The sequence below is a fragment of the Anomaloglossus baeobatrachus genome, chromosome 1 (genome assembly GCF_048569485.1).
Source record: "Anomaloglossus baeobatrachus isolate aAnoBae1 chromosome 1, aAnoBae1.hap1, whole genome shotgun sequence".
Lineage (NCBI taxonomy): Eukaryota > Metazoa > Chordata > Amphibia > Anura > Aromobatidae > Anomaloglossus > Anomaloglossus baeobatrachus.
This window is the reverse complement of record NC_134353.1, coordinates 203,293,587-203,320,184: the sequence shown is the minus strand read 5'-3', so window position 1 is coordinate 203,320,184 and position 26,598 is coordinate 203,293,587. Positions and strand designations below refer to the sequence as shown.

At 43.1% G+C, this 26,598-nt stretch overlaps 1 protein-coding gene across 6 annotated transcripts in view; it reads left to right on the top strand.

Annotated features, from left to right (window-relative positions):
* TRIM2 (tripartite motif containing 2) overlaps window positions 1–26,598 on the top strand; it is a 173,031-nt gene that overhangs the window by 79,604 nt on the left and 66,829 nt on the right. Inside the window, exon 1 of one of the 6 annotated variants that reach the window (XM_075347732.1) lies at window positions 4,779–5,188. The exons of the other annotated variants lie outside the window; for them this stretch is intronic. The gene's annotated coding sequence lies outside the window, so the exon portion shown is untranslated. Of the gene's footprint in view, window positions 1–4,778; window positions 5,189–26,598 lie in introns of those variants that run through there. 6 annotated transcript variants of the gene reach the window in all.

The window sequence follows — 26,598 nt, the reverse complement described above, 5'->3', positions numbered from 1 at the left end:
GTGACTAAGGTAAATATCGGGTAACTAAGCAAAATGCTTTGCTTGGTTACCTGACATATACCTTGGTTACCAGCTCACACCGCTTAGCGCTGGCTCCCTGCACTCGTAGCCAGGGTACACATCGGGTTACTAAGCAAACCGCTTTGCTTATTTACCCGATGTGTACTCTGGCTACATATGCAGGGAGCAGGGAGCCAACACTGGCAGCCTGAGAGCGGCGTACGCTAGTAACCAAGGTAAATATCGGGTAACCAAGCAAAGCGCTTCGCTTAGGTACCCGATGTTTACCATGGTTACCAGCGTCTGCAGAAGCTGGCTCCCTGCTCCCTGCACATTTAGATCGTTGCTCTCTCGCTGTCAAACACAGCAATATGTGCTCGCAGCGGGAGAACAACAAGCAAAAAATGAACCAGAGCAGTGTGTAACGATCAGCGATCTCACAGCAGGGGCCAGGTCGCTGCTTAGTGTCACAGTGAGATCGCTGATGAGGTCACTGGTGTGTCACAAAAACCGTGACTCAGCAGCGATCTCGCTAGCGATCTCGCTATGTGATAAGTACCCCTTAAGGCCACTTCACACATAACGAGATCGTAAAACGAGATTGTTACTATGTCACAGTTTCTGTGACGCAAGAACGACTTCAATTGCGATCTCGTCATGTTTGACACGTACCAACGATTGACCCCCTGCTGCGAAATCGCTGATCGATGCCGAACAGCTTGGGCCATTTTTGGCTCGTTGGAGTCCTGCTGGGCTGCATGAATCTGTATGTTTGACACCTATTTACGATTTCGTTGACGACCTAGATGAGATGCACGAAGGCGTGTTGTTGCGTCCCCATTTCCACGCCCCTTCTGCACCCATTGGTTGGCGCTGAGAACAACAGTGTGTAGTTACGTCGCCATTTCCGCGCCCTCTCTCTGCAACGATTGGTTAGCAATGAGAACACTATTGCGTTCTGATTGGGTATCGCTTCATGCTTTGTTCCCTTTTGAGTCTTCTAGGAGCAAACCTGTGAAACCTGTGTGCGTAGGGGGTGGAAAAGGCGACGCCCGCCCGGCCGCCCTATCAGAACGCAGTATTGGCCGCCAATGAAAGCGGAGGGGGGTATGGAAAAGGCGACGCAAATGCACGCCTACGTGACTCACTGCATTTTACTACGCCCCTAATGGGATTGGAATCGTTAACATAGTAGCTGTGTGACAGGGTCCCTGCGATTTGAAAGATCGTTATACGGGACGCATGCTCGTTCATAAACTCGTTATGTGTGACACCCAACATGCGATTTCAACAACGACTCATATACGATCCAGAAAGTGTGACGTAGTAGCGATCTCGTTCACGAACTCGTTATGTGTGACTGGACCTACTTCTAGCTGAGTTGTATTTCCACATGACAGCTTTGTTTGCTCTTTGATGGTATCTGTTTACTTACTGTTATATAAGTGTTGTAAAACCAATAAAAACCTTTAATTAGAAAAAAAATTATCAAAGAGTTCATTGACCTTGGAAATGCACAAGGACACTGAATTCTCTGATGATTATAACTTTGAATAATAACGGGAGACTCCTTCCCACTATTATTTGGTTCAGTTGATATAACACACCCCGTTATGTGCATACAACATCTTTTTCAGATGGATTACACCTGAAAAAGCACCGCAAAAAGGGAACACAATGCACAGCAACACAGCAATGCAAAAAATGACATTACTGTGCACATGTTCTGTCTTCTTATTACGTCTTTTAACAGCTTCAGGGTTTAGAAACACAAAGCAGTTAAAAGATGTAGCATAGTCATTGTTCTGGTGGGTTCATTTGGAAGCTGTATAGTCAAAAGTTCGGGGAAAAGGTGCTGGAAAAAGAAAAAATACTACAAAAAAATGGCAAAATGGTTTGCTTAGCCCCTCCAAAAAAATAACAATACCATTAACCTTTTAATAAAGAGATATAATACATATTTTGACGTTCTGCAGCAGCTGTGGCATAATGGTATTAGCCTAGTTCTGTTCTCATATTTCTGAAATTTCCAGCCGTCCTGGATCCATCACATGAATGACACCAAATACGTCCATCACATGGGGAAAGGTTTTTTGCTTTCCTGATTGTGCTGCTAAGTATACAGCTCTCATTCAGAGCCATAAGGCTATGTGCGCACACTGCGTCTTTTTGACGCTGCATTTTTGTGCGTTTTTGGACGCTAAAAACGCACCCGCGTCAAAAAAACGCATAAAAAAACGCATGCGTTTTTGCCGCGATTTGGTGCGTTTTTGGCTGCGTTTTGCATCTCTGCACCTGAAAAACGCGCAAAAACGCCGCGAAAAACGCACTGTGCGCACATAGCCTAATACTGCCTGGTCAATAAGGGCCCTTGACCATAATTCCCCTAAAATAAGCTTCATTTTCTGGGATTCCACTTTCATAGACAAACATAATTGTACATTTGGTGCTTTTATTTAGATGAGATCTTTGTGTAGCTTTCTGACATCAGTTGTACGCTGGGCACTTTCTCATAGTGCACATAAGATAGCGCTTAGAATTTGCACTGGTGTTTGCCCAAAATTTATGCCGTAAAATAATGTTCTCTAAATGGATAAGGATTTTGTCCCCCATCTTGTAATAATGTCCCCCACCCTGAGTCCCCTTCCTGTAATAATGTCCCCCATCCTGCACTAATGTCCCCATCCTGAGTCCCCTTCCTGTAATAATGTACCCCATCCTGCACTAATGTCCCCATCCTGGTTCCCCTTCCTGCAATAATGTCCCCCATCCCAGGTCCCCTTCCTGTAATAATGTCCCCCATCCTAGGTCCCCTTCATGTAATAATTTCCCCCATCCTGGGTTCCCTTCCTGTAATAATGTTTCCCATGCTGAGCCTCTTCCCCTATTCTGCCACTCTTTTCCAACACATTTTAAAGCAATAAGCTATTATTCTTACCTTCTCCCGCTCCCATGATGTGTGGCCTCCTCCTCCATAGCTGGTGCAGAGTCCGTCAGCTGACCTGTTATGCCTGACACAAGCAGCACATGACATTACTGCCATGCACTGCCCGTGACAGACATGCAGATGTCAGCTGCCAGCCTCTGATTGGTCGATAGCGTGTATTGTAGTGAAACGGCAGGTCAGCTGATTGTGTGTCCGAGGATGCACATCCACATGAAATAGACGCTGGCATCAGCAGGACCTCTTCCCAGACGGACTCTGCAAACACATTCCTTACATCCCTATCAGACAAATTGTGTGTACATGTGTATGGGATATCTGGAGTAAGCTGTTGACTGACATGTAGTGCAGGTGTATGGACTGCTGTAATCAAAGGAAGCTCAGTCCACTCCATATTTTGTCTCAAACTAGTTTTCCCCACCTGGCACACATTATTGTGGCTGTCTGTGTGTTTTTAATGAATTCATTCTGCTCTGTTAAATGAGTATAAAGATCTTATTCATGAACTATCCAATTGCTCATTCTAAGGGCACAGTCAGACAGCCTTATAAGGCCAATGTGCATACACTGAGGGGGTTTTTATGCATTTTTTGGTGCAATTTTGTTAGAAAACTGCATGCCCTACCCATTTGCCAGCAAAGTCAATGAGAATAATACTGAAATGTTATGCACATGTTGCTTATTTTTTCCTTGAAGATTTGGTGGAGAAAATAATCTAGAGCATGTCAATTCTTGGTGAGTTTTTGCCTGTGTTTTTCAGCTTTTCCACCTATTGACTTATTTATGAAAATCACAGGCAAAAAAGCATCAAAATTACGGCAACCCAAACATGGACGACGATCGCACTACAATGCTCAGCTTGGCCGTCGTCTCTCCTGACCCGATAGTGTCAGTTTGTATTTCTATGTAGCTCTCACGCTTGGGTTAGGAGAGCCGCCAGCCAGGCCGAGCATTGTGATGTGATAGTCGTCCGTGTTATATGACCATGTGACTGCGCCCTAATAAGTTATTAAATTGTGATAGAATTAATCACGAAAAAGCAAATTCAAATACGTATTTTTATTTGACTATTCATTTTTAGTTATTTATGTAAATTATTATTTTTGCTGTATTATTGAGGTTGATTATGTATTGGTAAGTTTACACAGGGAAGAGGGTGAAATCCTTGGGGAAACCTTGGCGCATAAGGCCAAATCCAGACTTCCACGTATGAGTGACCGCCTATGGGGCTGTGGAGGTCGGGTTTGGAGACCTGCAATCAGTCTGAAAATCACCGACTGTCATATGTCTGATGTCTGAATGAGGCCTTAATTGACAAGCTGTAGATTTATAATCCGCACCTCAGGTTAAACGCCACATTCCATCATTTTCATGGAATATTGATGAGATTTCTCACATTTCATTGTTTAATACGCAGCAGACTTTTTCGCCCATAAATCTGGATGAAAAACCTGCAGGGTGCCCCCCTTGTGTGAACATGTCCTTAGTGTATAGTCACGAATATTGTTACGATGGATCTATATCTAACGGTTACTCGCCAGCTTGGAAGATTGATTCTCCTTTAATAATAAAAATACATTTATTGTCACTTGTGTGTGACCTGCTGCTGGACGGTTTTAGTCTTTTTTAGCTTTCTTTGTGTGGCTTGCAGCTTCTACAAATCTGTTCGTTTGGGTGAACTTGTGTGGTTATTGTTCCTTGAGTCCGCTCCTTGTGTTAATCCTGTATAGCCCCCTCCCCGTATCTGGCTAGCCCACTCATCTCCCTCACTCAGCTGATTGATGCTGGAAGGGTGGGAAGCAGCGAATCTCCTCGCTCCTGACTGCTGCATCCCTATCCCATAATGCTTTGCATAGGCTGCTGCAGTCTTTCCATACCAGCGTCCAAAGGTAAAAGATGATCGGAATCGAGACCGAGGAATCCTAGAGAGGACTCCCATTCGGTCGATGACCCAGATCTGATTTTTCTCTTTCCTTCTCACCTGATGACGACACATCTGGCTGTCTATCTCCTGGCTGCTTGGTTTTCCCTGTACGTCACTCCTATACTGGGATTACATCCTCTCATTAATGGAGCCCCCTCTATGGAAATGGCTTTAGTTCTGTGATTCGCCTCCCCAGCCTCTCCCACCTCTGCGTCTCTTGTAGCCACAATAGTTATGCTGAATCCACTGGGGTTTTTTCCACGGTGTATCTCCGCTGCACTGCCTGATTGCTGACTCTCTGCTTTTCTCTACGACGATGGGTAGGTTTACGGATGTTTGGGTGACACTGCAATTTTGGAGGATAATGGGTTTTTGTAAATGCACCTGCCAGTCTGGTCTAGTAGAGATCTGTGTGATGTGAAAGCCTTGAGCAGGCCATATTGTGGAGGGATGGGTGTGTGGATAGACGCTGATGCTATATCTATAGGGTTTATTTTTTTATTTTTTTTGTATTAAGCATTGCAAACAAAAAGCGGATTTCACCAGAGACTGCCACCCCTCCCTCTTATAATTGCCTGTCTTGAATGTGGAGGCACAGGGGATTGTTGGAAGCCTCCCTATTAACAATAGCATGTTACATGAATGGAGATAGCAGCCCCCTGACCTTGGGAGCCTGGCTCACTGATGTGCTTGGGTGGGCAGCAGAAATGACAAGCTCTTGGCAGCGCCCCCGCATTCCCCGGGAAGCCAGTGGAATTTCTTTGGGTACATGTTCTGTTTGTATTACACAATATTTTTATTGACCTAGTATTAATAAGAATTATAGGGATTAGTAATACATGGTTAGACTGAAATGCTAGTATTGTATAAGTATGTAAATGTGTGTACTTTAACCTGTCCAAACCAGGAGGGGTCTGGGCCTTCATTTTGTTCAGTGCTGCATTTTGAGGATTTTTTTTTTTTTTTTCTTCTCCAGTTTTTTCCCCTCTGTTTAGCACACATGCTAGGAAAGAAGGCTGTGACGGATGACGTGCGATGGTTGCCATGCTGTGGCGTCTGTCTCGTATATCCTTAAATTTATTCCATGCCGCAAAAAAGACCGAAACCTGAAACATATTTTTGAACAGAAGCTAAATTGATCGCTGTCCAGTAAATACTGTGCAGTCGCTCTTCAGATTCACCTGAATATGATAAATGAGAAAACTGCAAAGTGCAAAGACCCCCAAGGTGCATAGGTCCATAGGCCTCCTGACCTCGACTAACAACCTCCTTATAATGGACTGTGAAATTCATCCGTGGGAACTCTCCCCCAAGGGACCTCCAGACTGAATCTTTCTTAAATGCTCCTTCTTTAGAGACTTTTTATTTTTTTTTTTTTTTATTTTATTTTTTTGTGCTCCTGAAACTTTTGAAAAATGTTAACTTTTTTTCAGTTTTTTTTTTGACCTTCTTTTAATTGGCCAGTGTCTAGTTTAGAGCATTTTTCATTAGGAGCAGCTTCAAACAACTAACATGCACTTTCTTTCGTCAAACCAGGCGTTGTTGAAAGTCTGAAGCGTTTAAAAGACGCTCAAAAGCCTAAATATATAATCAGCAAGTGCTTTCCATAGAAATGAATAGGAAGATTGTTTTAGCATTCTTTGAGCACTTTTTCCAGTGTTTTGAGTTGCTTGACTCCTCCTAAAATACCAGAAAAAAAAGTGTGACTACTTCATTAGGTAGATTCACACAGGTTTTTTATTAGGTTTTTAACTAGATTTTTTTTAAGTGGATCTACTCAACAATCTACATTAAGGGTATGTGGTCAAAATCAGGATCCGCTGCATCCTGGACACGGTGGGTCCTGACCTGCCGGGCTGCGAATCTCCTCTGCAGGAGTCTGCAGCTGATCGTGCCCATGATCCTGGCTCGGGCAGTTGCATTCTCTCTCTTCTGTTGTCCCTGCAGAGAACGCTTGCATCTAAGTAGCAAACAATTGACATGCTTGTGTTTTGGAAAGCCGTACCGCAGGTCAGTTTACCCTGCGGGCAGTAAATGCACAGTGGACATGGGATCTCTAGAAATCCCATCCACTGTGCTTGTAATGTACAACGCAGCATTTTGGACACAGCTGAAGCATGCTGCATCCAAAACTGTGAACACTGATCGTGGGCACTCACCCTTAACACTTCAAAAACTCTTTGAATATTCTTCTTTTTTTATTTTAATGGAAATCCACTCTATTGTTCACAATGAGTTGTTTTTTGGGTTTTTTTTTTTGTTTTTTTTTTCCAGAGTAGGTTCTTAAAAACTAGATGTTAGTTGCAGATGAACATGTTTCAAGCTTGGCACTGTCAAGTTGAAAGGGTAACTTGTAAGCGGCTTCCAAAAACTATTAAAAACAACCTAAAGTGTTTTTCTAAGTGGATTACTCTTGAAAAATTCATCAGGGGTTTGTTTTTTTTGTTTGTTTTTTTTTTTTTTTTTAATCTCCACTGAATATACATCTTAGGGTATGTACACATGATGTCTTGGTTCCACTGCGTTTTTCTAGACTAAGCTACTTCTGGAAAATGATGGGGTTGTTTTTTTTTGTTTTGTTTTTTTTTTTTTTGCTGAAGTTGCTTTGCTGCCGGTTTCTGCCGATGCTCTGCTGCCAGCCATCCCTTCTCTATGATTCTCTATATCGCCTTATAGTGAGTGTTCCTAGAAGCCGCCAAAAAGAATGAGTTTGTCACTTCTTTTAAAGACTGTATGATTTCTATAACAAAAGACAGAACATGTGCACAGCTATGTCGTTTTAAGAGGTTGTCCACTACTGGGTCATTCCGTGTCAAGTGGACCAGTTTTAAAAATCGTCCCCACTCGACGTTCTCCGATTTTGCTGAAAATGTATAAGGATGTAGATGTATGTTTGAAAAGAGGTTCTGTAAATTTTTAGGGCCAGATCTCAAATATATTGGGCACTGCCTTGCAAGGGCAAAGTTTGGCATAAATTTTATGCGACGCGATTTGCAAGCTACTTTGACCCAAAATTGCGGCCGAAATATTGTTTTGTCATAGCCGGTAATAATTTTATCGCGTTTAGCAGCAAAAGTTGAGCTAGTATGCCAAATTTCAGCATCATAGCCAGTATAGAACTCGAATGGCTATGTGCCAAAGTTTGCAAAATCCTCTTAGCTGAAGCCGCAGTCTTGGGGGGGGCCTCCAGTGAAAGGTCAACCGTGCCCAATATAGTTGAGATCTGGCCCTAAAAATTTACAGAACCTCTTTTCAAACATACATGTACATCCTTATAAATTTTCAGCAAAATCGGAGAACGTCGAGTAGGGACCACTGGTCCACTTGACACGGAATGACCCTACTTAAACATTGATGACCTCTCCTTAAGATAGAATTATCAATATCTGATCGTCTGAGGTCTGACACCCAGCACCCAGACTGATCAGCTGTTCACGGTGCCAGTGGCGGCAGCAGCCTGTGCCCGGAAATGCCCAGTTCCGGAGCTGCTCCATCTTCTCATAGCAGTACCCGGCTGCCGCCACTATCCGAAGACAGAGCAGATCTGAAACTGAGCGTTTCTGGCCACCTACTGCAGTCCCGAAACACTGAGAACAGCTGATCGGCAGGGGTGCTGGGAGAGGGACCCTGACCAATCAGATATAATGACCTATCCTAAGGATGGGCCATTAATGTTTAAATACCAGATGACCTCTTTAATGTTTAATGTTCATTTTCTGCTGCATTTTTTCAGGCAAAATAGACATTTGGATTTTGCTTTGGTCTCCTAATGAGTTTGCAGGGAAATTTGGTGGCTGGTTTGTATGGAATAATGCACTACATGTGGGCATGGCTTTTAGGGCTCATTCAGATGAGCGTATATACAGTGTGTTTGCTGGACATGTGCTCAGTGGAAAGCACAATCATCCAAGACTCACCAGTGTGCCAATGCAAAGGCAGGTTTTGTGTCCTTATTGTATGTTTTACTCTGTCAACCCCCCACATCCATACCCGGCTTTAGGAAAACTTAGTTTTATACTTTCTTAGGCTGCTTTCACACATCCGGTTTTTCCTGTGCGGCACAATGCAGCGCTTTGCAGAAAAACCGCAACCGGTTTTTTTTGGCCGCCGGTTACGTGTTTTTTTTGCATAGAAATAAATTAGTGCCACATGGGCTTGCGTTCCGTCCGGTTTTTGCCGCATGCAGCAGATTTAGCCGATGCGGCAGCTGGATGGAACGTTGCCTGGCACTGTTTTTTGTCCGGCAAAAAAACCCGCATCCGGCCGATGCGGCACAATTTGCAATGCGAGCGGCAAAAACCGGACGGGCCGCATGTAATAAACTTATGCAAAGGATGCGGTTTTGTCGCCGCATCCGTTACATAGGTTTTAGAGCCGGATTGTCCGGCTCTGCTAAAACCGGAGGTGTGAAAGCAGCCTTAGTCTGCCCCAAAATATCTTACCGTATTTCTTTGGTGGAGTAGATATATTTAATTTTGTAGCGCTTTTAAAATGAAAGAAAATAAATGATGGTTCTCTCATTGTGAATGTACCATGATTGTAGCAAGAAACAACCTTATTTCCTGTATGTAAAAAAACAAGAAAAACATTATATATAAAATAATTATTTTTTTATATTTATGTAACCAGCTTTCTCTAAGACATTTGTGCTGTTTTTTTTTTTTACTTTTGTATGGCATTACATAACTACACAGAGGGTGTATGAAGGTGGCATGAAGGAAGATTCACGCAACTCAGATTTTGTGGTAGAAATTTCTGTTGGTTCGAGATTAAACAGGACCAAGACAGGATCAAATACTGCCAGGTTGGATGATGGTCTAAGGCCGGAGTCAGATAAGAGTATGAAAAATCGGACCAATTTTCATCCAGGAGAGTAGGACGAGTGAAATCCGTTTGGTATTCTGTATTCCATGTGTGAAGTTTTTTTTATTTTTTTTCACCTAGCATCAGTATGGTGTTTTGTTTTTTTTTTCCTTAGTAGCTATTACTCTACAATCATTTACAAGACCATTTACAGTGTTCTATGCTGCAGAATGGTAATGTATCCCTAAAGATCGCACACCACATGATCCGTGTGCCATTTGTTTTGTTTTTTTCTCTTGCCCATAGACTTATATTGGCAAGTCTTGTCCAATTTACACATCCACTCTTAACATGTTGCAAATTTTTTCTTCTCATCCTGAATACAGATGTTGAAAAAAAAAAAATCTGCTCTGCCTCGTTGACTAACATTGGTCCGAGTGCAATATGAGATGTTCTTGCACTGCACTCGTCTAGTTTATACATGTGAGTGAGGCCTAAGTCTTTCTATTATCCTAGGTCTCTCTTTCGGGTCCAAAAGGCAATGGCCAAATGTTACATTATTATTGGAATGTATAGAATTTAGATCAGGGATCAGCAATCACATTTCCTAAGAGCAATTTTAAGATCCCTCCACAGGTGTTTAATGCGAATTAGATCCAGTCTCATTGCTGCCATTTCAGAACTCTCCAGAACTTTGTTTCCTTCCATTACTGGGTGATTCTTGAATTGTTTGGGGTCATTGTCCTGCAGTAAGAACCAAGTCTAGGACACAAACCCAGCTTTCTCACACTGGGCTCAACATTGTGACCTAAAATCCTTTGGTAATCTTCAGATTTCATGATACCTTGCACCCAGTGCCAGAGGCAGCAAAACGATCCCAAAACATCTTTGAACCTCCACCATATTTAACTGTAAGTACTGTGTTCTTTCCCTTGTAGGCCTCATTTCGTTTTCGGAAAATAGCAGTAGAATGATGTGCTTTACCAAAAAGATCTCTCTTGGTCTTATCTGTCCACAAGATGCTTTCCCAGAAGGAGTTTTGGCTTACTTGCATACATTTTGGGAAACTGCAGTCTAATTTTTTCATGTCTCTGTGTCAGCAATGGGGTCCATGCATTTCATTTGTCTCACTTAGTTCTGAAGTTACATTTTGTGACATTGAGGACTCAGTCCTTTCCCCGAGCACAATACTTGCACTGTGCTGGCTTCCTTTTGTATTTTACAGATGAAAATCAGACCATGTTTGGGCGTACAACAAAAATCACAGATGTCTGATTGAGGCCTTATACCTCACACAAATGAAAATATATACGCATGTAGCGTTATATGTTGCCATTAGGTTTAATTGAAAAATAAATTATGCAGTTTGCTGTATGATTTTCATCTTCTGTATATGTGACGCCCTGGCAAAACCAGGTGGTCACACATTAGGCCCCCGCAGAACACCATCCCTCACCTAGGTTACATACAGCCGACCTGAAACCCTAGTCACCCCCCCCCCCCTCAGGGCAAGACAGGCACACCAGTGGGCGGGACCAGGCAGTTAGGGAACGCCCACCTAGGGGTCTAGACAGCCCGGTGTGGAAAACAAGCAGATTAAGTTTGGAGTTCAAGTTGAGAGGAGTGGAGGCTGGAGAAGTTCCAGCGGAGAAGTTCAAGTTGAACGGTGCCAGGGTCTGAGCCCTGGTACCTTGGCTAGGTGGCAGACGGTGGTCTCCGTCAGCAGGAGACGGGAAGACGGCTCGGCAGATCCGAGGTGGACCGGGACAGGGTTGGAACCCGCCGGTACCGACACCGGAGACCCGACCGTAAACCGTGCACAGAGGGGGTACTCGGACCCTGAAGCCAGGACCGTAACCAACGGCCTAGCTAATCAACCGATTGAGAGCAGGATTATAGGTCCTGTCACAACCAAAGTCCCAAAAGCAGACAACCACCCACAGAGAGGGATAGAGCAACCGCCAGGGCCCATAGATCCCACGCGTCAGCGAGCACGGCTCCTCAGGCGCACAGAAAGCCGGGAGCGGACTCCCGTGTTCCATACCGGGAAGTCTAAACACACAACCACAACTAGTACAGAAGAAGAGACGGCGACCACCAGCCCAGGTGGGGGACCAGAGTACAACTGGCGGCGAGCCACCAGCACCTTGGTAGACTCGACTGATTTATTGGACTGTGAGTAACCTCCCCTGGTACGTCCGGGCGCGCAAGCCCCTGTCATCGCCATACCCTGCACAGAGACACTGGGCCCCAGGGCAACCATCCCTACCCACGCAGGGGTTAACATCCGGCTGCCACTACATCTTCCCTGGGTATCCCACAACAGCAGCGGTGGCGTCACGAACCGAATACGGCCAAGGCCGTACAACTACGTCCCCCTTTTCATTCGGCGTGTCTGCGTGACCCCCGGGTCCGGAGGATACTTCAAGCCATACAGTAGATCCGGATCCGAGCAGCGCCGGCTGCTGGCACGGGGGCGGCACATATACATTTTAGAACTGCAAATTTTTGCATAGAATGAATTGTGTAGAAGACATATGCTAATGTTCCCCCCCCCCCCCCCATCACCCCCAAAAAAATGTATATATGAGAATATAAAAAGACTGGCTTCTGAATACAGTATACATTTGCCACATACACGTACTTTTACGTTTTTACACCAAATGTAGGGCTTAAAGTGGATGAATAAATGTGTACAGAATTGTGCAATGTGCTTTTGATTCCAGATGAAAATGCACCTTTAAATGACCCTTGCATGTGTAACAGATGGGTCTATGTAATTCATAAAATTAGAGCTCTTATCTCTCCCAGTGAATCTTTGGCAGAGCTGCATTTTATCCGTGGTAGGACACCAGCAAAAGCAATCTGTCAGTTACATTTCTCTGTCTTATACAGAGCAATCTGTCTAGGATTCACAGGAGGGGTCTATGCACAGTATAGGATTTCCAGTATAGAGGCTGCAGTTTTAATTAACATGCACATTTGTATGCCCTGTAATACATGGCTGTAATACTGAACAAATTAATACCTTTTGTGAAAGCATCCTCTATTTTTTTTTTTATTTATTTTTTTTTTTATCACCATTTGAAGTTTTCTGCCATTTAGATTTCGGTGCACAAGTGCTGGACTGTACATTGGGTCTTCTCCTCCCTGTCTGTGATTCCCCGTTCCCTCCACCTGCCTACAGGCTTTGAATGACAGAAATCTCCTCTTGAAAGTGGACGAGGAAAACGGGTTGTAAATCCGTGCCAAGGACTCAGAGGATTCAATGGAGATTATATGCTTCTTTTATTGGCATGCACATGTCAACGCGTTTCAGGAGTCACAGCTCCCTTCGTCAGGACAGCAAGCAAGGAACATCAGATCTGCTACAAACAGAAACTGAGCAGAGGAGAGAAATCTCCTCTTCAAACACGTGAAGGAGGCAGAGGAGCTGGGGAATCGCACACAGGGAGAGAGAAGAACAGAACTCTTCAAATGGTGATTAAATAAGAACAACAAAGCGGAATTCTTCACCGACGGTATCAATTTGATATGGACTACAGCGCCATTATGATCATGTCTGTACATTACAAAATTGCGCTGACTGCTTCTTTCAGCCTCCTATAAACATTAGATGGCATCAAACTGCAACTATTTTGCACATTCTCCTATTCAAAGGAACTCTTACCCAAATAGAGAACACTCAATCGGAGGGTTCTCCATTAAAGAGCCACTGCCAGAATTCTCTGGGGATGGATAACTCCAGGCGAACAAAAAAGATTGTCACTCTGAAATTGGACATGCTAGATCCTAATCTTCTTTGACATTCATCTGTGAAATGTTTATCTGCTGGGATTTTCGTTACATTATAGGTGGCTAAGGATAGAGACCTTGTTGACTTGCATCATAATTTGCATTATGATACAAGAATCCTGGCCTAGGAAGCGAAGACCCCCAACTCTCATGTGGCTGTCATGCATGTAAGACCCAAAGAGGAAAGCTTTACTGTATATGGAGGAGTTGGGTAAGATAGTTTGTGGCTGAAAGATCGTCTGAACAATCATCGTTCCGTCGATAGCGCTAATTACGGTAATGTGTATGGGGGGGGGCTTAAGAGTTAAGACTGTAAACAAAATTGAATGGAGCAGCAGACACTATTTTCAGGGCACACTGGGGTAGGCAGTGGCAGTGGCACTGTACTAAATTTGGGGAATATACTCAGAACACAAAGTATTAATGTGCAGAGAATCCAATGATTGCAATGCTCCACATATCAATTTGTGCAGTCAGGCTGCAGGACCGGAGGACCCAAATTCTGTTTAAAGAAGGGGTACACAACCTGGGGTCACATGTGGCCAGTAATACCGGCGCTGGGAATCAGTTGATCGGAGATCATCGTTCCTATAGTAACCCATTCGGTAGGTTACTATGGCAACGGTGGCAGTGGTGAAGTCACCGCTTACCAACCCGCAGTCTCTGCTCACTCATTGAGTGATTACACAGCACAGGGAGGAGCAGCGTTCTTCCTCCCTCTGCTTTCTGATATAGTAGAGCTGCATCGGTTGAAGAAGACAGATGACCAGGATCGTGGAGGGGTGTGAGGGAGTAATAAAGATGGAGTCCCTAAGTTTGTCTGTGTATTTATTACCAATAAAGTATTTTTTCTGCGTGGTGTCCTTCTTTCTTCTTTCTTCTTTCTTCTTTCTTCTTTCCTCTTTCTTCTTTCCTCTTTCTTCTTTCCTCTTTCTTCTTTCCTCTTTCTTCTTTCCTCTTTCTTCTTTCCTCTTTCTTCTTTCCTCTTTCTTCTTTCCTCTTTCTTCTTTCCTCTTTCTTCTTTCCTCTTTCTTCTTTCCTCTTTCTTCTTTCCTCTTTCTTCTTTCCTCTTTCTTCTTTCCTCTTTCTTCTTTCCTCTTTCTTCTTTCCTCTTTCTTCTTTCCTCTTTCTTCTTTCCTCTTTCTTCTTTCCTCTTTCTTCTTTCCTCTTTCTTCTTTCCTCTTTCTTCTTTCCTCTTTCTTCTTTCCTCTTTCTTCTTTCCTCTTTCTTCTTTCCTCTTTCTTCTTTCCTCTTTCTTCTTTCCTCTTTCTTCTTTCCTCTTTCTTCTTTCCTCTTTCTTCTTTCCTCTTTCTTCTTTCCTCTTTCTTCTTTCCTCTTTCTTCTTTCCTCTTTCTTCTTTCCTCTTTCTTCTTTCCTCTTTCTTCTTTCCTCTTTCTTCTTTCCTCTTTCTTCTTTCCTCTTTCTTCTTTCCTCTTTCTTCTTTCCTCTTTCTTCTTTCCTCTTTCTTCTTTCCTCTTTCTTCTTTCCTCTTTCTTCTTTCCTCTTTCTTCTTTCCTCTTTCCTCTTTCTTCTTTCCTCTTTCTTCTTTCCTCTTTCTTCTTTCCTCTTTCTTCTTTCCTCTTTCTTCTTTCCTCTTTCTTCTTTCCTCTTTCTTCTTTCCTCTTTCTTCTTTCCTCTTTCTTCTTTCCTCTTTCTTCTTTCCTCTTTCTTCTTTCCTCTTTCTTCTTTCCTCTTTCTTCTTTCCTCTTTCTTCTTTCCTCTTTCTTCTTTCCTCTTTCTTCTTTCCTCTTTCTTCTTTCCTCTTTCTTCTTTCCTCTTTCTTCTTTCCTCTTTCTTCTTTCCTCTTTCTTCTTTCCTCTTTCTTCTTTCCTCTTTCTTCTTTCCTCTTTCTTCTTTCCTCTTTCTTCTTTCCTCTTTCTTCTTTCCTCTTTCTTCTTTCCTCTTTCTTCTTTCCTCTTTCTTCTTTCCTCTTTCTTCTTTCCTCTTTCTTCTTTCCTCTTTCTTCTTTCCTCTTTCTTCTTTCCTCTTTCTTCTTTCCTCTTTCTTCTTTCCTCTTTCTTCTTTCCTCTTTCTTCTTTCCTCTTTCTTCTTTCCTCTTTCTTCTTTCCTCTTTCTTCTTTCCTCTTTCTTCTTTCCTCTTTCTTCTTTCCTCTTTCTTCTTTCCTCTTTCTTCTTTCCTCTTTCTTCTTTCCTCTTTCTTCTTTCCTCTTTCTTCTTTCCTCTTTCTTCTTTCCTCTTTCTTCTTTCCTCTTTCTTCTTTCCTCTTTCTTCTTTCCTCTTTCTTCTTTCCTCTTTCTTCTTTCCTCTTTCTTCTTTCCTCTTTCTTCTTTCCTCTTTCTTCTTTCCTCTTTCTTCTTTCCTCTTTCTTCTTTCCTCTTTCTTCTTTCCTCTTTCTTCTTTCCTCTTTCTTCTTTCCTCTTTCTTCTTTCCTCTTTCTTCTTTCCTCTTTCTTCTTTCCTCTTTCTTCTTTCCTCTTTCTTCTTTCCTCTTTCTTCTTTCCTCTTTCTTCTTTCCTCTTTCTTCTTTCCTCTTTCTTCTTTCCTCTTTCTTCTTTCCTCTTTCTTCTTTCCTCTTTCTTCTTTCCTCTTTCTTCTTTCCTCTTTCTTCTTTCCTCTTTCTTCTTTCCTCTTTCTTCTTTCCTCTTTCTTCTTTCCTCTTTCTTCTTTCCTCTTTCTTCTTTCCTCTTTCTTCTTTCCTCTTTCTTCTTTCCTCTTTCTTCTTTCCTCTTTCTTCTTTCCTCTTTCTTCTTTCCTCTTTCTTCTTTCCTCTTTCTTCTTTCCTCTTTCTTCTTTCCTCTTTCTTCTTTCCTCTTTCTTCTTTCCTCTTTCTTCTTTCCTCTTTCTTCTTTCCTCTTTCTTCTTTCCTCTTTCTTCTTTCCTCTTTCTTCTTTCCTCTTTCTTCTTTCCTCTTTCTTCTTTCCTCTTTCTTCTTTCCTCTTTCTTCTTTCCTCTTTCTTCTTTCCTCTTTCTTCTTTCCTCTTTCTTCTTTCCTCTTTCTTCTTTCCTCTTTCTTCTTTCCTCTTTCTTCTTTCCTCTTTCTTCTTTCCTCTTTCTTCTTTCCTCTTTCTTCTTTCCTCTTTCTTCTTTCCTCTTTCTTCTTTCCTCTTTCTTCTTTCCTCTTTCTTCTTTCCTCTTTCTTCTTTCCTCTTTCTTCTTTCCTCTTTCTTCTTTCCTCTTTCTTCTTTCCTCTTTCTTCTTTCCTCTTTCTTCTTTCCTCTTTCTTCTTTCCTCTTTCTTCTTTCCTCTTTCTTCTTTCCTCTTTCTTCTTTCCTCTTTCTTCTTTCCTCTTTCTTCTTTCCTCTTTCTTCTTTCCTCTTTCTTCTTTCCTCTTTCTTCTTTCCTCTTTCTTCTTTCCTCTTTCTTCTTTCCTCTTTCTTCTTTCCTCTTTCTTCTTTCCTCTTTCTTCTTTCCTCTTTCTTCTTTCCTCTTTCTTCTTTCCTCTTTCTTCTTTCCTCTTTCTTCTTTCCTCTTTCTTCTTTCCTCTTTCTTCTTTCCTCTTTCTTCTTTCCTCTTTCTTCTTTCCTCTTTCTTCTTTCCTCTTTCTTCTTTCCTCTTTCTTCTTTCCTCTTTCTTCTTTCCTCTTTCTTCTTTCCTCTTTCTTCTTTCCTCTTTCTTCTTTCCTCTTTCTTCTTTCCTCTTTCTTCTTTCCTCTTTCTTCTTTCCTCTTTCTTCTTTCCTCTTTCTTCTTTCCTCTTTCTTCTTTCCTCTTTCTTCTTTCCTCTTTCTTCTTTCCTCTTTCTTCTTTCCTCTTTCTTCTTTCCTCTTTCTTCTTTCCTCTTTCTTCTTTCCTCTTTCTTCTTTCCTCTTTCTTCTTTCCTCTTTCTTCTTTCCTCTTTCTTCTTTCCTCTTTCTTCTTTCCTCTTTCTTCTTTCCTCTTTCTTCTTTCCTCTTTCTTCTTTCCTCTTTCTTCTTTCCTCTTTCTTCTTTCCTCTTTCTTCTTTCCTCTTTCTTCTTTCCTCTTTCTTCTTTCCTCTTTCTTCTTTCCTCTTTCTTCTTTCCTCTTTCTTCTTTCCTCTTTCTTCTTTCCTCTTTCTTCTTTCCTCTTTCTTCTTTCCTCTTTCTTCTTTCCTCTTTCTTCTTTCCTCTTTCTTCTTTCCTCTTTCTTCTTTCCTCTTTCTTCTTTCCTCTTTCTTCTTTCCTCTTTCTTCTTTCCTCTTTCTTCTTTCCTCTTTCTTCTTTCCTCTTTCTTCTTTCCTCTTTCTTCTTTCCTCTTTCTTCTTTCCTCTTTCTTCTTTCCTCTTTCTTCTTTCCTCTTTCTTCTTTCCTCTTTCTTCTTTCCTCTTTCTTCTTTCCTCTTTCTTCTTTCCTCTTTCTTCTTTCCTCTTTCTTCTTTCCTCTTTCTTCTTTCCTCTTTCTTCTTTCCTCTTTCTTCTTTCCTCTTTCTTCTTTCCTCTTTCTTCTTTCCTCTTTCTTCTTTCCTCTTTCTTCTTTCCTCTTTCTTCTTTCCTCTTTCTTCTTTCCTCTTTCTTCTTTCCTCTTTCTTCTTTCCTCTTTCTTCTTTCCTCTTTCTTCTTTCCTCTTTCTTCTTTCCTCTTTCTTCTTTCCTCTTTCTTCTTTCCTCTTTCTTCTTTCCTCTTTCTTCTTTCCTCTTTCTTCTTTCCTCTTTCTTCTTTCCTCTTTCTTCTTTCCTCTTTCTTCTTTCCTCTTTCTTCTTTCCTCTTTCCATTAAGAATCTTGGGCTTAATACCAGCTGGTAAAACAAAGCTGGTATTAATCCCTTATTACCCAGCATGCCACCCGGCACCAGGGCCGCTGAAGAGTTGGATACAGTGCCAGAAGATGGCGCTTCTATGAAAGCGCCATTTTCCGGGGCAGCTGCGAACTGCAAATCGCAGTGGGGGGGGGGGCAGAAAGCTTGGGCCACCCTGTGCTGCGGATTCCAGACCCCAGATGCCTAGTTGTACCTGGCTGTTTTTGTTTTTTTTTTGTTTTTTTTAATTTCATGAACTTCATGAAATAATTAAAAAAAAAAAAAAAGGCTTCCCTGTATGTTTGGTTCCCAGCTGAGTGTTCGGGGCAGCCCATACCTGCCTGCTGTACCTAGCTAGCATACAAGAATATGGCGAAGCCCACTTTTTTTTTTTTTTTTTAAAAAAAATGCAGTGTGCGCACAGGACCTTAAACTTGCACCCCTGGTCAATAACAATAATTTTGACCTGGGGTGCCCAAACCTTTTTATGCGATTGTATGGTTCATTAGAAAATTTAAAAATAATGCTAGAGTAACCAAATTTACTTTCGATTAAAAAATTTTCGGCATTAATTTAAAATATAATAATATGCGCTTTTAATTGTCATTTCTCTTTCACTGAATAACCTTCTATGGGTGACCTCATCCTCTGTATTTCAGCAGCCGGATTCCAGTCTTACCATGACTAAATGGCTGCTATGTTGCTTTTTTATTCCCTAAATGAATATAGAGCACACAAGGCCACTCTGTAGAATACAAATTTCTGCTTTTCTTTTATCTTCAGGACTTTTGATCTTTTTATGTGTTTTTCCCCAGAGATTTCCAATACAGGGGAATGAGTGGACTGTGGGCAAATGAGTTCAGATATGCTCTTTATTTAAAACACACAGACACAAATGTTTTTTGTTTTTTTGTTTTTTTGTTTTTTGTTAAGAGAATCCAGCAGAATTTCACTACGCAAACTATACGTGCTTTTAGTTCTTTCAGAGACAAGTCCAGCAATACATTTTACATGGCCATTCTGTTTCTCAGCTAATGACAAATCAACTTTTGAATTGATATGTAAAGGAGGCTGAAGAAGTATTTGTACATCTGAAACCTCTGTCACTCCAGCTCTTTCACCCCCCACCAATTCTCCTCCTTGATGACTGACTGCTGACTCCTTTGCCTGAGATCAAATAGCATAGAGGCTGTCAGTCAAGCAGGAGGCGGTGGTGCTGGGCAGGGAATAGAGATGAAGTTCCTGAGGCTTCAGATCTACCAAAGCTCTTAAAGGGGTATTCCTATCTCCAAGAATCTCAATATGTAGTTGTGGCATCCTTGAGGCTTCAGTCGCCACAGGGTACTGCAGCGCACGAGAGGTGCAGTATTCATCCCAGGTACGTAGAAGGCCATTGCCGGTAAACCACCAAAACAGTCGCCCTCTCACTGGGTTAGGGTAGGGTCACTTGGATGGTCACCACAAGGTATGGGACCTCCCACCCACTAGTTCAGTAACCTGGGGGGGTGGAGCGAGCAGCAGAGCGAGAAAGGGAAGTAGTGAGTCAGCAGTTTGATGACAGACAGTCTGAGGAGGGAGACAGAAGCAGAGCTGCAGGGGAGACGTCCTGGGGACGGGAGGCTGGAGGAATTTGTCCCAGGACCAGGAGTGAGTACAGACAGGGGAGCAAGGTGACACGCGCGCGCGCACACAGACATTCAGTCAGTAACAGTCTGGAGCAGTCAGTTACAATTAGTCAGCGACACAGGAACAAGTGAGACGTGGGGAGAGCTGCACCATAGCTCCCTCAGGACCAAGCGCACAGAGCAGGGTGCAGAGCCCTAGGCTGGTTGGCACTGCATGTCCCGCCAGCAGAATCTGCCGGGCGGAGGATTTCAAGTCTTCTGGCCCACACAAAGCGCCCGGGGCACAGCAGCATATAGAGCCAGGAGTCTGAGCGGCAGAGGACTCACGCTGCCTGCCATACAAGACAGGAACGGGGTCCATTCAATGACTCGGGTCCCCGCGTGGCTTCAAGCCGCAGGGACTCGCACAGCACAGTGCAGGGAGGAAGGGCTCACAGGAAAAAAACATTGGTTCTGACCTCCGAACTATCCGGGATGGGCTGGAGCCCATCGTAGCGGAGTCCGGCAGTCCAAAGGCGGTGACATTTCAGTGAGTAAAGAACTTTAACTGCAACCGCTGTGTCGTCAAATCCTTCCCGCGCAACACACTCCTTTTTAACAGAGTGGACTACTACTCTCAACCTCCCTGTGGGCCCAAGCTCTGCCTGTGGAGAGCCATACTAAATTAGCTGCACTACCACCGGCCCTCAGAGGAAACCTATTGCAGCGGTGGCTCCCATTATAGCCACACACCACGGGTGGCGTCACGAATAACTACTATCACCATCATCCCTCCCCTCCATCTTTATTGACACCGCCGTGGTCACGGAACCAGGCCTAGCCGCTGTGAGATCCCAAACCTCTACAGCGGCCCGTTGATGTGTAAACCCTCCCCAGACCCCGTGGGTGCGTCATAGTTGGTATAAAAGTAAGAATATTAGCAAATACCTTGAATTAGAAATGTAGTATAGTTCTTCTGAAAAGCTACCGTATGTCACTCACCTTATGTGCAGGGCATTGCAGTAGCTTAGGTATCCAAAGTTATGGCCACGCATATATGGAGTGAGTTAGTTGCTCGTGGTTGTAACCATGGATACCTAAGCTATTGCTATGCATACACATGAGCTAAGTGACAGCTCATCAGGAAAACTAGACTGCATTTCTAATTGGAGGTATTTGCTAATATTCTTACTACATATTGAGATATAATCATGCGAATACCCCTTTTAAGCATCATTTGCATATCAGTTGCCGTTTAAAAACTTACTAGTGATGAGTGAGCACTACCATGCTCTGGAGCTCGATACTCATTATGAGCAGTCGGACGCTCGGTCAGGCTCGACTCGTGTACAGAATATAATGGAGGTCCCTATCCATTTAGACACTATTTTCTCATTTTAGGGAAGCAGCTATTTTATAAATGTGGTACATATAAATTCCAAAGACTGACAAAACATGCAGTTGAACTATCTTCTTGAGGAAAGTCCCAGACTAGCTGGCTGTGATTCATTTTGACACCTCCATTCACTGCCTTGGGTTCTGCCACATTTCACAGAAAAAATGGCACAGCGGGGCAGCATTCTTGCTGTGAATAATGGAAAAAATAAAGTGAAAAGGTTACTTGATGACATTGAGAAGCTAGTGTGATCTTAGGATTGCACAAGACTGAATGTAATATTATTTTTAATCTATTATGACCTTGTAAAATATTCCCTATACATATCCACCTGTTTATGCAGCAATGTTTTTACAGTTGGCCATGTACTAACTCAAAAAAATAATTATATATGTGTGTATAACCCATATCCTGTCCACCTCCATTAACTTGAGAACAGCGGCAGCTATAGGCATAGAAGTGGTGTCTAGGTATAGTAAAGTATCCATGCGATACGCAATGAAACCACCTATAGCGCCACCTGGTGGACAACAATGGAGTTAGCATTTTTATCTCAAACGGAACGAGAGGGAGGGAAAAAAAGTGAATTACAAAGTTGTGGAGCATCATCAATTCAATTTGAATCAACACCTTGCATACAGAAATGCTATGATTAGAATGTGTAAGACTCACATGGCTGCGGATGTGAAGAAATACCTCATGGAGAGCTTCCTACAAGTCATTGGGTATGGTGGCTGCGTGGAGTGGCCTCCACGCTCACCTGCCCTGATCCCATTGGACTTCTTTTTGTGAGGTCACATTAAACAGCAGGTGTATGCGACCCCTCCACCAACATTGCAAGACCTACGACGTATCCCAGATGCTTGTGCAAACGTGTCACCTACCATATTGCACAACATGCAGCAAGATGCAGTATGCTGTCCAGAGTCCAGATGTGCATTGCAGCTGACAGTGGCCACTTTGAGCATCAAAGTTAAATGAGTGCCATATATATGCGTGACCAGCATTCAATGTTTTTTTGGGGGGGGGGGGGTCATGGGTTTCATATCACAGCATTTCTGTATGCAAGGTGTCGATTCATAGAGAATAAAAAAAATTGTAATTCAATATCTCGTTCCGTTTTCGAGATAAAAATTCTAACTCCGTTGTTTTCTACCAGGTGGCGCTATAGGTGGTTTCATTGCGTAGCGCATGGCTACTTTACTATACCTAGACACCACTTCTATGCCTATAGCTGCTGCCGTTCTCAAGTTAATGGCAGTGGACAGGATATGGGTGGACACACTGTATAATATATTTTTTTTATTTTGCCCTAAGTGTATAGGGTACATTTGACATGATTTGTTCTAAAACGCTGAGATCATCATTTCTCTGTAGAAATTGGTATTTAGACAACAATGCACATTTGTTCTGTGCCTTACATCATTGTTTTTCAAGGGTGCTTCCATGGAAATGCCTTTTGATCTTTCAGTTTGGCTTGAAGTCCTTTCTTTAGCAGTTGTTCTGATGGGTGACAGAGTTTCCCTATATACAAAAGCAGTGCCTGGAAATGACCTGCATGTAAATGAAACCACAACTAAAATAAGTGGATGAGTATAGAGAACAACTTGTGTTTATTGTTCTTCTCACCATTTACTAACACAACTAACTATCCAGGTTGTATTTTTTTACTGCAGAATGTCTCCTCTTACTCACCCCCACGTTGAATTGTGCTAATGGAATGACAAGTAGAATAATTATAATTATAGATTGGAATTTGATAAACACTTCAAGTGTTGAGTATTTGGATGCAGAAATATCTGCACCGTTTCTGCGCCTCTTGGCAGGAAAAAAGACAGCAGCATAGACACACGTTTTTGATGCGTTTTCCGTGGGTTTTTACCTGCGTTTTTCCTAACGTTTTTGGACCACCAACAAATGCTAAAGCGATAATATTAATTATAGCACCATCAATTCCATGGCGCTTTACGTGTGAAAGGGGTGTACATAATAGGGACAAGTACAACAATCATAAACAATACAAGACACAGGTACAGGAGGATAGCGGTCCCTGCCCGCAAGGGCTCACAGTCTACACGGGATAGGTGAGGATACAGTAGGTGAGGGTAGAGCTGATTGTGCAGTGAGAGATGTAGACATTATAATTGCACAACCCCCCCCCCCCTTACATGTAATAAAATTGCACCCTGTGGAGCTTATTGGACAGCTTTTTATGCTTAAGAAGTGAATGAAAACATCTAGTTGGGGGTCACCCCTTTTTTGATAACCAGCAAAAGTAATGCAGACAGTTGGGGGCTGATATAATTCTGGGAAGGTCCATGGTTATTTGGCCCTTCCCTGCCTAAAAATACAAGTCTGCAGCAGCCCCAGAAGTGGCACATAACATTGGATGCCCCAATTCTAATGATTCGCCTTGATTCTTCCAGATTACCCTGGTGCCGTGGCAATCGGTGTAATGGTAGTTGGGGTTTGTCAGTTGGCAACAAGCTCTGGTGTTAGTAATGGAGAGGTGTGTATCAGACACCCCCCCCCCCCCATTGCTAACTCAGTAGGTGGGGGAAAAAAAACACACCAAAATACTTTATTTGAAAAAGAAACACCACAGACTTTCTCCTCTCACTACCACCTCTCCACTTCAACTCTTGAACTTGACTCCTCTCAACTCACTGAACTGAACTCACTACTTTTCCCGCCTCCAGGCCTGTGAACTCCTCGGTGGGTGGGGCCAACTGCCTGGCTCCGCCCCACCTGGTGTGGACATCAGACCCTGGAGGGAGGCAACAAGGGTTTTGTTTGACGGGTGTTCCTGACTAGGGGAGGGGGGGGGTGTGTGTATGTGATGTTATTCTGTGACCCCTGGGGTCCAGGGCGTCACAGAAGTGCTACAAAAGAGAAGAAAATTGACAATTTTTATATGTGCTAGAATTGACAAGCTCCAGATTATTTTATGTGCAAAATCTGCAAGTCACATATAGGCAACATATGCATGACACTGCAGGATCCTCATTGACTTTGGTATCAGGATTCCCTTCAGGTTTTGTGACAAATCTGAACTCAAAAAATGCATAAAATGCTAAAATCACAACGTGTGCACGCAGTCCTAACCTTGCAGTTGGCGGAGAGAAAGGTGCAGACTTTGTGTTTACCATTGTTTTGTTTTCGTGCACCTTCATGCTGAGATTGGTTACTATCTATTAGGTCAGACAGGCCGTACTGTGCTAATGTGCCCGTGTGTTATGCAAAAAGGCACTAAAAATAAGCATCGCAGACATAAATAAACATGATGTGATTTGCTAGTCATGCTTATTTTCCGTGTGTGGTGATTTGCATTATGACGATATCGTGCATTACTGATTCCAGCACATTGTGAGGCTTATGGTAATTTGATGTATCTTTATTTTAGCACTTAAGATGCGCAGGATAAGACACCTGGCATCTGAATGACCATTCTGCTCTGTTCTGGTACAGTATATTCATACCATATGCCATTGTGTCGCCCAGGGAAGGGGGTACTCGGTCCCGGGCGGTTGCAAATGGAAATGTCACTCTGGTGGCCGTTGCCTGGGCCCGTGCCCTGGGGCTTCTCTTCTAAAAGGGGAATTATTTAAAGTAGGGGTGAAAGTGTACGTGACGCCACCTGCGGGTTGCTGTTAAGGGTGTAGAACCGCCGCTGCTAAATACTCCCCGCGTTGGTGGCGGTTGCAGCAATGATGTTGGGCCCTCCGCAGGTAGCGCCGTGCCTGAGAGATGTGACAGGGTAATAACTGAGACCACACAAGGTTGTAATGAACAGTCTCTAGTTACTCCGACCCGTGGATGACTGGTTCAGGTCCCATGGATTATTAGTGCCAATTTAGTGACCCAGGTTGCTCTGTCTCCGGCACTCTGTTGGTTGGGTCCCCGTAGCATAGAGCGTTTGGGGCCCGACTGTCCCTTTTGGGGTACCAGTCTCCTTTTATGTACGGTGGGCAGTGCAGACCCTGTGGGGAGGTAAGTGTCTGAACCCCGATCCTAGTTTACTGCTGATGCCCCCGGATTATTTGGTTCGGTGAAGGTTATGAAGGTGTAATCACCGTGCAGGTGATAATCAAGCCATGTAGAACTGGCACTTGATCTAGGGCCCTGTGCCCCGTGCGTGCTTCGGTCCCAGCGGTACATCTCCATACCCACCCTGGCGACCTCTCCCCTGTGCCCCGGGTCACTGTCGCACGGACCCCGCTCAAGCATGTCCGCACACCTCTCTGTGTGCCACTGTTCTTTGTCCCCTCCCACCAGGTGGGCTAATCCCTCGACTCGTTCCTACCTCCAAGCAACCATCCCCTTACTTGATTAACCCTTTAGTCCCGGTGTGGAGTAGAGAACTACGGTTTTGGTTGTGCTTTAAGTGCTATCTGCACTGGTGCTCCAGATCCCAGGAGGTAGGTCCTGCATCCCCAAGAGGATGCAGTTCCTTGTAGTGCCCTGAGTGGCTCAGGGGCGCTACACCATAAATATCTATAATGCGAAATGCAGGAATAATCATACCTATGTAGAGAGTAATTTGTGTGGTGCTATATTCCTTAGTTCGATGACCATAAGCAGATAACATAGGATCTATCTAAGGCTGAGTTCACATGTCCATTAAACATCTGTCAGAACGGATCCAGCAGCAATCTGTTGGCAAAAAACTTGTGCAAAAAAATCCCCCTTTTTTTTTTTTTTTTTTTAATCCCTTTATTAAAAAAAAATAGATTTTTGCAGGATCTATTTTTTTTTATTTTTTAACATGGGAGTCAATGGAAAACAGACCTGTTAACTGGTTGCTATTTAGCTTCCATTTTGAAACTGATCTCGTAAGCAAAAAACGTAACAAGGTGAAAGAAAAACAGATAGCTAAACAGTACTCTGTTAATTGATCTGTTTTCTATAGACTCCAATATTAAACAAACTGGATCCTACAAAAATTATCATACGATATACGGCTCGGATTACAAGCATGAAATATGGCGACATTATCGTCGGAAAAAATTATGACAAACTTTCTATTGGATGTTTTGTGGAGTAATGTCTATTTTTATGCATCTTGTTTTGTGTTGTTTGGCTTGGATCCTGCCTGCCGTGGGCCCTTGATCCGGCTTCCACATTGGTGGTGGATCGGGGTTCGCGTCACGCCGGATCCTGGTTTTCATCTATTTTGCTTCTATATGTAGCTATTGATAACAAAATAACAAAATATTATAATTGGGTGTGGAAATATCAACTTTTATTCCTAGGGGAATTAATGTGCTATCCTTTTTACATACTTTATATGGATTTTGACTTTTTCATGTGACTAAAGTCGGGCCTGTTGTGCCCTCCGACTCTGTCCATCTTCTTGGACTGGAGTCGTGGGTCCCATCACGCCGTACCCCTAGTGTTTTCTCCCTTTTTTTTCCCCCCTTTTTTTCTTGGATGCATTCATATGTGATATTTTTGAGGTGGGATGTGCCTGTGGGATCATCTA